Source organism: Hydractinia symbiolongicarpus, chromosome 11 (genome assembly GCF_029227915.1).
Source record: "Hydractinia symbiolongicarpus strain clone_291-10 chromosome 11, HSymV2.1, whole genome shotgun sequence".
NCBI classification, from domain to species: Eukaryota; Metazoa; Cnidaria; class Hydrozoa; order Anthoathecata; family Hydractiniidae; genus Hydractinia; species Hydractinia symbiolongicarpus.
Genome location: NC_079885.1, coordinates 19,355,539 through 19,368,612, shown reverse-complemented (window position 1 = coordinate 19,368,612; position 13,074 = coordinate 19,355,539). Strand labels below are relative to the sequence as shown.

General features: G+C 38.2%; 6 non-coding genes across 6 annotated transcripts; all 6 read right to left on the bottom strand.

Annotated features, from left to right (window-relative positions):
* Positions 1–4,739: 4,739 nt before the first annotated feature.
* Trnae-cuc (transfer RNA glutamic acid (anticodon CUC)) lies at positions 4,740–4,811 on the bottom strand. Its single transcript has one exon. It is a non-coding gene; the product is annotated as a tRNA-Glu (tRNA).
* Positions 4,812–6,329: 1,518 nt separating this feature from the next.
* Positions 6,330–6,401, bottom strand: Trnae-cuc (transfer RNA glutamic acid (anticodon CUC)). Its single transcript has one exon. It is a non-coding gene; the product is annotated as a tRNA-Glu (tRNA).
* Positions 6,402–8,445: 2,044 nt separating this feature from the next.
* Trnae-cuc (transfer RNA glutamic acid (anticodon CUC)) lies at positions 8,446–8,517 on the bottom strand. Its single transcript has one exon. It is a non-coding gene; the product is annotated as a tRNA-Glu (tRNA).
* A 987-nt stretch (positions 8,518–9,504) lies between these two features.
* Trnae-cuc (transfer RNA glutamic acid (anticodon CUC)) lies at positions 9,505–9,576 on the bottom strand. The gene has a single exon. It is a non-coding gene; the product is annotated as a tRNA-Glu (tRNA).
* Positions 9,577–10,565: 989 nt separating this feature from the next.
* Positions 10,566–10,637, bottom strand: Trnae-cuc (transfer RNA glutamic acid (anticodon CUC)). The gene has a single exon. It is a non-coding gene; the product is annotated as a tRNA-Glu (tRNA).
* Positions 10,638–12,677: 2,040 nt separating this feature from the next.
* Trnae-cuc (transfer RNA glutamic acid (anticodon CUC)) lies at positions 12,678–12,749 on the bottom strand. Its single transcript has one exon. It is a non-coding gene; the product is annotated as a tRNA-Glu (tRNA).
* Positions 12,750–13,074: the final 325 nt, after the last annotated feature.

Sequence of the window (13,074 nt, the reverse complement as noted above, 5' to 3'; positions counted from 1 at the left end):
GTGCGGGGAATCGAACCCCGGCCACGGCGGTGAGAGCGCCGGATCGTAACCACTAGACCACACGGGATATGATGATGTTATTTTCGCGATTGAAATGCTATTTAAACAGTTATACATACGTTCTTTCAGTGCAGGTTTCTTCAGGTAATGTTTCTCACATGTCTTAAATGCCGAGTTACAAGTCAGAAACACCGGCATTATCCAATATGCTGATCTCAAAGTTATTAAAGCACCAAATTACATATCGGGATGTTAGTAAAGTTTTGGAGAAAGAATGTCTCTCGAAAACTTTCAAACACTTCGAGGCAAAGTATTTTCTAAATCTTCCTCAACCTTTATTATGCAATTGAAAATTTGTACTTGTTTTTTAAGCACATGGAAAAAGCTAGTGGAAATGCTGAGTTTGTGCATTGTTCATTTTGTGTTAGTTGGACCAAATCCATCAATGACTTAACACTACCACATTATTTTAAAGTAGCAAAGGCAGGATTCCACAATAGAAAATGTTGTAAAATCGCATTCTTCCGTGCGGGGAATCGAAGGCCGGCCACGGCAAAGAGAGCGCCGGATCCTAACCACAAGACCACACGGGATATGCACGATGATATTTATTTCGCAATTAAAATGCTATTTTTACAGTTGTACGTTCTTTCTTTCAGCAAAAATCTTTTGAGATACTGTTTCTCACATGTCTTAAATGCCGAGTTAAAAGTAAAAAAGGCCGCCATTGGCCAATATGCTGATCTCAAAGTTATTAAAGCACCAAGGTACCTATCGGGCTGTTAGTAAAATGTTGGTGAAAAAATGTCTCTCGAAAAACTTCAAACACTTCGACGAAAGAACTTTCTAAAGCTTCCTCAACTTTTATTATTCAATTAAAAATTTGTACTTGTTTCTTAAACATACGAAAAAGTTAGTGGAATTGCTGAGGTTCTGCATTATTCATTTTCTGTTAGATGGACCAAATCCATCAATGACTTAACACAACCACATTATTTTAAAATTTCAATGGCCAGATTTGACAATAGCAAATGTTGTAAAATCGTATTCTCCCGTGCGGGGAGTCGAACCCGCCACGGCGGTGAGAGCGCCGGATCCTAACCACTAGACCACACGGGATATGCATGACGCTATTATTTTCGCGATTGAAATGCTATTTTAACAGTTGTACGTACGTCCTTTTAGCGCAAGTTTTGTGAGATAATGTTTCTCACATGTCTTAAATGCCGAGTTAAAAGTCAGAAACACCGCCATTGGCCAATATGATGATCATAAAGTTATTAAAGCACCAAGTTACATATCGGGCTGTTAGTAAAATATTGGAGAAAGAATGTCTCTCGAAAACCTTCAAATAATTCGACCCAAAGCATTTTCTAAAGCTTCCTCAACTTTTATTATGCAATTGAATATTTGTACTTGTTTTTTAATCATGCGGAAAAAGTTAGTGGACGCGCTGACTTTCTGCATTGTTCATTTTCTGTTAGATGGACCAAATCCATCAATGACTTAACACAACCACATTATTTTAAAGTTTCAATGGCCAGATTCGACAATAGGAAATGTTGTGAAACCGTATTCTCCAGTGCGGGGAATCGAACTCCAGCCACGGCGGTGAGAGCGTCGGATCCTAACCACTAGACCACACGGTTCATGTTAATGTTATTTTAGCGATTGAAATGCTATTTTAACAGTTGCACATACATTCTTTTAGCGCAAGTTTTTTGAGATAATGTTTCTCACATGTCTTAAATGCCGAATTAAATGGCGGAAACACCGTCATTGGCCAATATGATGATCTCAAAGTTATTAAAGCACCAAGTTACATATCGGGCTGTTAGTAAAGTATTGGAGGAAGAATGTCTCTCGAAAACCTTCAAACACTTCGACGCAAAGAATTTTCTAAATCTTCCTCAACCTTTATTATGCAATTGAAAATTTGTACTTGTTTCTTAAACATACGGAAAAAGTTAGTGGAAACGCTGAGGTACTGCATTATTCATCTTCTGTTAGATGGACCAAACCCATCAATGACTTAACACAACCACATTATTGTAAAGTTGCAATGGCAAGATTCGAGAATAGGAAATGTTGTAAAATCGTATTCTCCGGTGCGGAGAATCAAACCCGGCTACGGCGTTGAGAGTGCCGGATCATAACCACTAGACCACACGGGATATGTTGATGTTATTTTCGCGATTGATATGCTATTTAAACAGTTATACGTACGGTCTTTCAGCGCAAGTTTTTTCAGATAATGTTTCTCACATGTCTTAAATGCCGAGTTGAAAGTCGGAAACACCGCCATTATCCAATATGCTGATCTCAAATTTATTAAAGCACCAAGTTACATATCGGGATGTTAGTAAAGTTTTGGAGAAAGAATGTCTCTCAAAAACCTTCAAACATTTCGAGGCAAGGTATTTTCTAAATCTTCCTTAACCTTTAATATGCAATTGAAAATTTGTACTTGTTTCTTAAACACATGGAAAAAGCTAGTGGAATTACTGAGTTTGTGCATTGTTCATTTTCTGTTAGTTGGACCAACTCCATCAATGACTTAACACCACCGCATTATTTTAAAGTGGCAAAGGCAGGATTCGACAATAGGAAATGTTGTAAAATCGTATTCTCCCGTGCGGGGAATCGAACCCCGGCCACGGCGGTGGCAGCGCCGGATCCTAACCACCAGACCACACGGGATATGCATGATGATATTTACTTCGCGATTGAAATGCTATTTAAACAGTTATACGTACGTTCTTTCAGCGCAAGTTTTTTGAGATAATGTTTCTCACATGTCTTAAATGCCGAATTAAATGTCAGAAACACCGACATTATCCAATATGATGATCTCAAAGTTATTAAAGCATTAAGTTACATATCGGGCTAATAGAAAAATATTGGAGAAAGAATGTCTCTTGAAAAACTTCAAACACTTCGACCCAAAGCATTTTTTAAAGCTTCCTCAACTTTTATTATGCAATTGAATATTTGTACTTGTTTTTTAATCATGCGGAAAAAGTTAGTGGACGCGCTGACTTTCTGCATTGTTCATTTTCTGTTAGATGGACCAAATCCATCAATGACTTAACACAACCACATTATTTTAAAGTTTCAATGGCCAGATTCGACAATAGGAAATGTTGTGAAAGCGTATTCTCCAGTGCGGGGAATCGAACTCCAACCACGGCGGTGAGAGCGCCGGATCCTAACCACTAGACCACACGGGATATGTTGATGTTATTTTCGCGATTGCTTTGCTATTTAATTAGTTATACGTACGGTCTTTCAGCGCAAGTTTTTTCAGATAATGTTTCTCACTTGTCTTAAATGCCGAGTTAAAAGTCAGAAACACCACCATTGGCCAATATAATGATCTCAAAGTTATTAAAGCACCAAGTTACCTATCGGGCCGTTAGTAAAATATTGGTGAAGGAATGTCTGTTGAAATCCTTCAAACACTTTGACGCAAAGAATTTTCTAAATCTTCCTGAACCTTTATTATGCAAATGAAAATTTGTACTTGTTTCTTAAACATACGGAAAAAGTTATTGGAAACGCTGAGGTACTGCATTATTCATTTTCTGTTAGATGGACCAAACCCATCAATGACTTAACACAACCACATTATTTTAAAGTGGCAAAGGCAGGATGCGACAATAGGAAATGTTGTAAAATCGCATTCTCCCGTGCAGGTAGTCGAACCCCGGCCACGGCGGTGAGAGCACCGGATCCTAACCATCAGACCACACGGGATATGAATGCTGATATTATTTTCGAGATTGAAATGCTATTTAAAGAGTTACACGTACGTTCTTTCAGCGCAAGTTTTTTGAGATAATGTTTCTTACATGTCTTAAATGCCGAGTTAAAAGTCAGATTACCGCCATTGGCCAATATGATGATCTCAAAGTTATTAAAGCACCAAGTTACATATCGGGCTGTTAGTAAAATATTGGAGAAAGAATGTCTCTTGAAAACCTTCAAATAATTCGACCCAAAGCCTTTTTTAAAGCTTCCTCAACTTTTATTATGCAATTGAATATTTGTACTTGTTTTTTAATCATGCGGAAAAGGTTAGTGGACGCGCTGACTTTCTGCATTGTTCATTTTCTGTTAGATGGACCAAATCCATCAATGACTTAACACAACCACATTATTTTAAAGTTTCAATGGCCAGATTCGACAATAGGAAATGTTGTGAAACCGTATTCCCCAGTGCGGGGAATCGAACTCCGGCCACGGCGGTGAGAGCGCCGCATCCAAACCACTAGGCCACACGGTTCATGCTAATGTTATTTTAGCGATTGAAATGTTATTTTAACAGTTGCACGTACCTTCTTTTAGCGCATGTTTTTTGAGATAATGTTTCTCACATGTCTTAAATGCCGAATTAAATGGCAGAAACACCGTCATTGGCCAATATGATAATCTCAAAATTATTAAACCACCAAGTTACATATCGGGCTGTTAGTAAAATATTGGAGGAAGAAAGTCTCTCGAAAACCTTCAAACAATTCGACCCAAAGCATATTCTAAAGCTTCCTCAACTTTTATTATGCAATTGAAAATTTGTATTGGTTTCTTAAACACATGGAAAAAGCCAGTGGAAATGCTGAGTTTGTGCAATGTTCATTTTCTGTTAGTTGGACCAAATCCATCAATGACTTAACAAAACCACATTATTTTAAAGTTTTATTGGCCAGATTCGACAATAGGAAATGTTGTAAAATCGCATTCTCCCGTGCGGGGAATCGAACCCCGGCCACGGCGGTGAGAGCGCCGGATCCTAACCACTAGACCACACGGGATATGCATGATGCTATTATTTTCGCCATTGAAATGTTATTTTAACAGTTGTACGTAGGTCCATTCAGCGCAAGTTTTTTGAGATAATGTTTCTCACATGTCTTAAATGCTGAGTTAAAAGTCAGAAACACCGCCATTGGCCAATATGATGATCTCAAAGTTATTAAAGCTCCATGTTACATATCGGGCTGTTAGTAAAGTACTGGAGAAAGAATGTCTCTCGAAAACGTTCAAACATATCGACCCAAAGCATTTTCTAAAGCTTGCTCAACTTTTATTATGCAATTGAAAAATTGTACTTGTTTTTTAATCATGCGGAAAAAGTTAGTGGAAACGTTGACTTTCTGCATTGTTCAGTTTCCGTTAGATGGACCAAATCCATCAATGACTAAACACAACCACATTATTTTAAAGTTTCAATAGCCAGATTCGACAATAGGAAATGTTGTGAAACCGCATTCTGTCGTGCGGGGAATCGAACCCCGGCCATGGCGGTGAGAGAGCCGGACTCTAACCACTAGACCACACGGGATATGCATGATGCTATTATTGTCGCGATTGAAATGCTATTTTAACAGTTGTACGTACGTCCTTTCAGCGCACATTTTTTGAGATAATGTTTCTCACATGTCTTATATGCCGAATTAAAAGTCAGAAACACCGCCATTGTCCAATATGATGATCTCAAAGTTATTAAAGCACCAAGTTACATATTGGGATGTTAGTAAAGTATTGGAGAAAGAATGTCTCTCGAAAACTTTCAAACACTTCGAGGCAAATTATTTTCTAAGTCTTCCTCAACCTTTATTATGCAATTGAATATTTGTACTTGTTTCTTAAACACATGGAAAAAGCTAGTGGAATTGCTGAGTTTGTGCACTGTTCATTTTCTGTTAGTTGGACCAAATCCATCAATGACTTAACACAACCACGTTATTTTGAAGTGGCAAAGGTAGGATGCGACAATAGGAAATGTTGTATAATCGCATTCTGCCGTGCGGGGAATCGAACCCCGGCCATGGCAGTGAGAGAGCCGGATCCTATCCACTAGACCACACGGGATATTCATGATGCTATTATTATCGCGATTGAAATGCTATTTTAACAGTTGTACGTACGTCCTTTCAGCGCACGTTTTTTGAGATAATGTTTCTCACATGTCTTAAATGCCGAGTTAAAAGGCAGAAACACCGCCATTGGCCAATATGATGATCTCAAAGTTATTAAAGCACCAAGTTACATATCGGGCTGTTAGTAAAATATTGGAGGAAGAATGTCTCTCGAAAACCTTCAAACAATGCGACCCAAAGCATATTCTAAAGCTTCCTCAACTTTTATTATGCAATTGAAAATTTGTATTGGTTTCTTAACAACATGGAAAAAGCTAGTGGAAATGCTGAGTTTGTGCATTGTTCATTTTCTGTTAGTTGGACCAAATCCATCAATGACTTAACACAACCACATTATTTTAAAGCTTCAACGGCCAGATTCGACAATAGGAAATGTTGTAAAATCGCATTCTCCCGTGCGGGGAATCAAACCCCGGCCACGGCGGTGAGTGCGCCGGATCCTAACCACTAGACCACACGGGATATGCATGATGCTATTATTTTCGCCATTGAAATGCTATTTTAACAGTTGTACGTACGTCCTTTCAGCGCAAGTTTTTTGAGATAATGTTTCTTACATGTCTTAAATGCCGAGTTAAAAGTCAGAAACACCGCCATTGGCCAATATGATGATCTCACAGTTATTAAAGCACCAAGTTACATATCGGGATGTTAGTAAAGTTTTGGAGAAAGAATGTCTCTCGAAAACTTTCAAACATTTCGAGGAAAAGTATTTTCTAAGTCTTCCTCAACCTTTATTATGCAATTAAAAATTTGTATTGGTTTCTTAAACACATGGAAAGAAGCTAGTGGAAATGCTGAGTTTGTGCATTGTTTATTTTCTGTTAGTTGGACCAAATCCATCAATGACTTAACACAACCACATTATTTTAAAATTTCAATGGCCAGATTCGACAATAGGAAATGTTGTAAAATCGCATTCTCCCGTGCGGGGAATCAAACCCCGGCCACGGCGGCGACAGCGCCGGATCCTAACCACTAGACCACAAGGGATATGCATGATGCTATTATTTTCGCAATTGAAATGCTACTTTAACAGTTGTACGTACGTCCTTTTAGTGCAAGTTTTTTGAGATAATGTTTCCCACATGTCTTAAATGCCGAGTTAAAAGTCAGAAACACCGTCATTGGCCAATATGATGATCTCAAAGTTATTAAAGCACCAAGTTACATATCGGGCTGTTAGTAAAGTATTGGAGAAAGAATGTCTCTCGAAAACCTTAAAACATATCGACCCAAAGCATATTCTAAAGCTTCCTCAACTTTTATTATGCAATTGAAAATTTGTATTGGTTTCTTAAACACATGGAAAAAGCTAGTGGAAATGCTGAGTTTGTGCATTGTTTATTTTCTGTTACTTGGACCAAATCCATCAATGACTTAACACAACCACATTATTTTAAAGTTTCAATGGCCGGATTCGACAATAGGAAATGTTGTGAAACCGCATTCTCCAGTGCGGGGAATCGAACCCCGGCCACGGCGGTGAGAGCGCCGGATCCTAACCACTAGACCCCACGGGATATAATGATGTTATTTTCGCGATTGAAATGCTATTTATACAGTTATACGTACGTTCTTTCAGTGCAGGTTTTTTCAGGTAATGTTTCTCACATGTCTTAAATGCCGAGTTACAAGTCAGAAACACCGGCATTATCCAATATGCTGATCTCAAAGTTATTAAAGCACCAAATTACATATCGGGATGTTAGTAAAGTTTTGGAGAAAGAATGTCTCTCGAAAACTTTCAAACACTTCGAGGCAAAGTATTTTCTAAATCTTCCTCAACCTTTATTATGCAATTGAAAATTTGTACTTGTTTTTAAGCACATGGAAAAAGCTAGTGGAAATGCTGAGTTTGTGCATTGTTCATTTTGTGTTAGTTGGACCAAATCCATCAATGACTTAACACTACCATATTATTTTAAAGTAGCAAAGGCAGGATTCCACAATAGAAAATGTTGTAAAATCGCATTCTTCCGTGCGGGGAATCGAAGGCCGGCCACGGCGAAGAGAGCGCCGGATCCTAACCACTAGACCACAAGGGATATGCATGATGCTATTATTTTCGCAATTGAAATGCTACTTTAACAGTTGTACGTACGTCCTTTTAGTGCAAGTTTTTTGAGATAATGTTTCCCACATGTCTTAAATGCCGAGTTAAAAGTCAGAAACACCGTCATTGGCCAATATGATGATCTCAAAGTTATTAAAGCACCAAGTTACATATCGGGCTGTTAGTAAAGTATTGGAGAAAGAATGTCTCTCGAAAACCTTAAAACATATCGACCCAAAGCATATTCTAAAGCTTCCTCAACTTTTATTATGCAATTGAAAATTTGTATTGGTTTCTTAAACACATGGAAAAAGCTAGTGGAAATGCTGAGTTTGTGCATGGTTTATTTTCTGTTAGTTGGACCAAATCCATCAATGACTTAACACAACCACATTATTTTAAAGTTTCAATGGCCAGATTCGATAATAGGAAATGTTGTGAAACCGCATTCTCCAGTGCGGGGAATCGAACCCCGGCCACGGCGGTGAGAGCGCCGGATCCTATCCACTAGACCACACGGGATATTCATGATGCTATTATTATCGTGATTGAAATGCTATTTTAACAGTTGTACGTACGTCCTTTCAGCGCACGTTTTTGAGATAATGTTTCTCACATGTCTTAAATGCCGAGTTAAAAGTCAGAAACACCGCCATTGGCCAATATGATGATCTAAAAGTTATTAAAGCACCAAGTTACATATCGGGCTGTTAGTTAAATATTGGAGGAAGAATGTCTCTCGAAAACCTTCAAACAATTCGACCCAAAGCATATTCTAAAGCTTGCTCAACTTTTATTATGCAATTGAAAATTTGTATTGGTTTCTTAAACACATGGAAAAAGCTAGTGGAAATGCTGAGTTTGTGCATTGTTCATTTTCTGTTAGTTGGACCAAATCCATCAATGACTTAACACAACCGCATTATTTTAAAGCTTCAACGGCCAGATTCGACAATAGGAAATGTTGTAAAATCGCATTCTGCCGTGCGGGGAATCGAACCCCGGCCATAGCGGTGAGAGAGCCGGATCCTAACCACTAGACCACACGGGATATGTATGATGCTATTATTGTTGCGATTGAAATGCTATTTTAGCAGTTGTACGTACGTCCTTTCAGCGCACGTTTTTTGAGATAATGTTTCTCACATGTCTTAAATGCCGAGTTAAAAGGCAGAAACACCGCCATTGGCCAATATGATGATCTCAAAGTTATTAAAGCACCAAGTTACATATCGGGCTGTTAGTAAATAATTGGAGGAAGAATGTCTCTCGAAAACCTTCAAACAATTCGACCCAAAGCATATTCTAAAGCTTCCTCAACTTTTATTATGCAATTGAAAATTTGTATTGGTTTCTTAACAACATGGAAAAAGCTAGTGGAAATGCTGAGTTTGTGCATTGTTCATTTTCTGTTAGTTGGACCAAATCCATCAATGACTTAACACAACCACATTATTTTAAAGCTTCAACGGCCAGATTCGACAATAGGAAATGTTGTAAAATCGCATTCTCCCGTGCGGGGAATCAAACCCCGGCCACGGCGGTGAGTGCGCCGGATCCTAACCACTAGACCACACGGGATATGCATGATGCTATTATTTTCGCCATTGAAATGCTATTTTAACAGTTGTACGTACGTCCTTTCAGCGCAAGTTTTTTGAGATAATGTTTCTTACATGTCTTAAATGCCGAGTTAAAAGTCAGAAACACCGCCATTGGCCAATATGATGATCTCACAGTTATTAAAGCACCAAGTTACATATCGGGATGTTAGTAAAGTTTTGGAGAAAGAATGTCTCTCGAAAACTTTCAAACATTTCGAGGAAAAGTATTTTCTAAGTCTTCCTCAACCTTTATTATGCAATTAAAAATTTGTATTGGTTTCTTAAACACATGGAAAGAAGCTAGTGGAAATGCTGAGTTTGTGCATTGTTTATTTTCTGTTAGTTGGACCAAATCCATCAATGACTTAACACAACCACATTATTTTAAAATTTCAATGGCCAGATTCGACAATAGGAAATGTTGTAAAATCGCATTCTCCCGTGCGGGGAATCAAACCCCGGCCACGGCGGCGACAGCGCCGGATCCTAACCACTAGACCACAAGGGATATGCATGATGCTATTATTTTCGCAATTGAAATGCTACTTTAACAGTTGTACGTACGTCCTTTTAGTGCAAGTTTTTTGAGATAATGTTTCCCACATGTCTTAAATGCCGAGTTAAAAGTCAGAAACACCGTCATTGGCCAATATGATGATCTCAAAGTTATTAAAGCACCAAGTTACATATCGGGCTGTTAGTAAAGTATTGGAGAAAGAATGTCTCTCGAAAACCTTAAAACATATCGACCCAAAGCATATTCTAAAGCTTCCTCAACTTTTATTATGCAATTGAAAATTTGTATTGGTTTCTTAAACACATGGAAAAAGCTAGTGGAAATGCTGAGTTTGTGCATGGTTTATTTTCTGTTAGTTGGACCAAATCCATCAATGACTTAACACAACCACATTATTTTAAAGTTTCAATGGCCAGATTCGATAATAGGAAATGTTGTGAAACCGCATTCTCCAGTGCGGGGAATCGAACCCCGGCCACGGCGGTGAGAGCGCCGGATCCTAACCACTAGACCACACGGGATATGATGATGTTATTTTCGCGATTGAAATGCTATTTAAACAGTTATACGTACGTTCTTTCAGTGCAGGTTTTTTCAGGTAATGTTTCTCACATGTCTTAAATGCCGAGTTACAAGTCAGAAACACCGGCATTATCCAATATGCTGATCTCAAAGTTATTAAAGCACTAAATTACATATCGGGATGTTAGTAAAGTTTTGGAGAAAGAATGTCTCTCGAAAACTTTCAAACACTTCGAGGCAAAGTATTTTCTAAATCTTCCTCAACCTTTATTATGCAATTGAAAATTTGTACTTGTTTTTTAAGCACATGGAAAAAGCTAGTGGAAATGCTGAGTTTGTGCATTGTTCATTTTGTGTTAGTTGGACCAAATCCATCAATGACTTAACACTACCACATTATTTTAAAGTAGCAAAGGCAGGATTCCACAATAGAAAATGTTGTAAAATCGCATTCTTCCGTGCGGGGAATCGAAGGCCGGCCACGGCAAAGAGAGCGCCGGATCCTAACCACTAGACCACACGGGATATGCATGATGATATTTATTTCGCAATTAAAATGCTATTTTTACAGTTGTACGTTCTTTCTTTCAGCAAAAATCTTTTGAGATACTGTTTCTCACATGTCTTAAATGCCGAGTTAAAAGTAAAAAAGGCCGCCATTGGCCAATATGCTGATCTCAAAGTTATTAAAGCACCAAGTTACCTATCGGGCTGTTAGTAAAATATTGGTGAAAAAATGTCTCTCGAAAACCTTCAAACACTTCGACGAAAGAATTTTCTAAACCTTCCTCAACTTTTATTATTCAATTAAAGATTTGTACTTGTTTCTTAAACATACGAAAAAGTTAGTGGAATTGCTGAGGTTCTGCATTATTCATTTTCTGTTAGATGGACCAAATCCATCAATGACTTAACAGAACCACATTATTTTAAAGTTTCAATGGCCAGATTTGACAATAGGAAATGTTGTAAAATCGTATTCTCCCGTGCGGGGAGTCGAACCCGCCAAGGCGGTGAGAGCGCCGGATCCTAACCACTAGACCACACGGGATATGCATGATGCTATTATTTTCGCGATTGAAATGCTATTTTAACAGTTGTACGTACGTCCTTTTAGCGCAAGTTTTTTGAGATAATGTTTCTCACATGTCTTAAATGCCGAGTTAAAAGTCAGAAACACCGCCATTGGCCAATATGATGATCATAAAGTTATTAAAGCACCAAGTTACATATCGGGCTGTCATAAAAGTATTGGAGAAAGAATGTCTCTCGAAAACCTTCAAACAAATCGACCCAAAGCATTTTCTAAGGCTTCCTCAACTTTTATTATGCAATTGAAAATTTGTACTTGTTTTTTAATCATGCGGAAGAAGTTAGTGGAAACGCTGACGTTCTGCATTGTTCATTTTCTGTTAGTTGGACCAAATCCATCAATGACTTAACACCACCGCATTATTTTAAAGTGGCAAAGGCAGGATTCGACAATAGGAAATGTTGTAAAATCGCATTCCCCCGTGCGAGGAATCGAACCCCGGCCACGGCGAAGAGAGCGCCGGATCCAAACCACTAGACCACACGGGATCTGCATGATGATATTTATTTCGCGATTGAAATGCTATTTTTACAGTTGTACTTACTTTCTTTCAGCAAAAATCTTTTGAGATACTGTTTTTCACATGTCTTAAATGCCGAGTTAAAAGTCAAAAAGGCCGCCATTGGCCAATATGCTGATCTCAAAGTTATTAAAGCACCAAGTTACATATCGGGCTGTCAGTAAAGTATTGGAGAAAGAATGTCTCTCGAAAATCTTCAAACAAATCAACCCAAAGCATTTTCTAAAGCTTCCTCAACTTTTATTATGCAATTGAAAATTTATACTTGTTTTTTAACCATGCGGAAAAAGTTAGTGGAAACGCTGACTTTCTGCATTGTCTATTTTCTGTTAGATAGACCAAATCCGTCAATGACTTAACACAACCACATTATTTTAAAGTTTCAATGGCCAGATTCGAATATAGGAAATGTTTTGAAACCGTATTCTCCAGTGCGGGGAATCGAACCCCGGCCACGGCGGTGAGAGCGCCGGATCCTAACCACTAGACCACACGGGATATGTTGATGTTATTTTAGCGATTGCAATGCTATTTAAACAGTTATACGTGCGTTCTTTCAGCGCAAGTTTTTTCAGATAATGTTTCTCACATGTCTTAAATGCCAAGTTAAAAGTCAGAAACACCGCCATTGGCCAATTTGCTGATGTCAAAGTTATTAAAGCACCAAGTTACATATCGGAAAGTTTGTAAAGTTTTGGAGAAAGAATGTCTCTCGAAAACTTTCAAACACTTCGAGGCAAAGTATTTTCTAAGTCTTCCTCAACCTTTATTATGCAATTGAAAATTTGTACTTGCTCCTTAAACACATGGAAAAAGCTAGTGG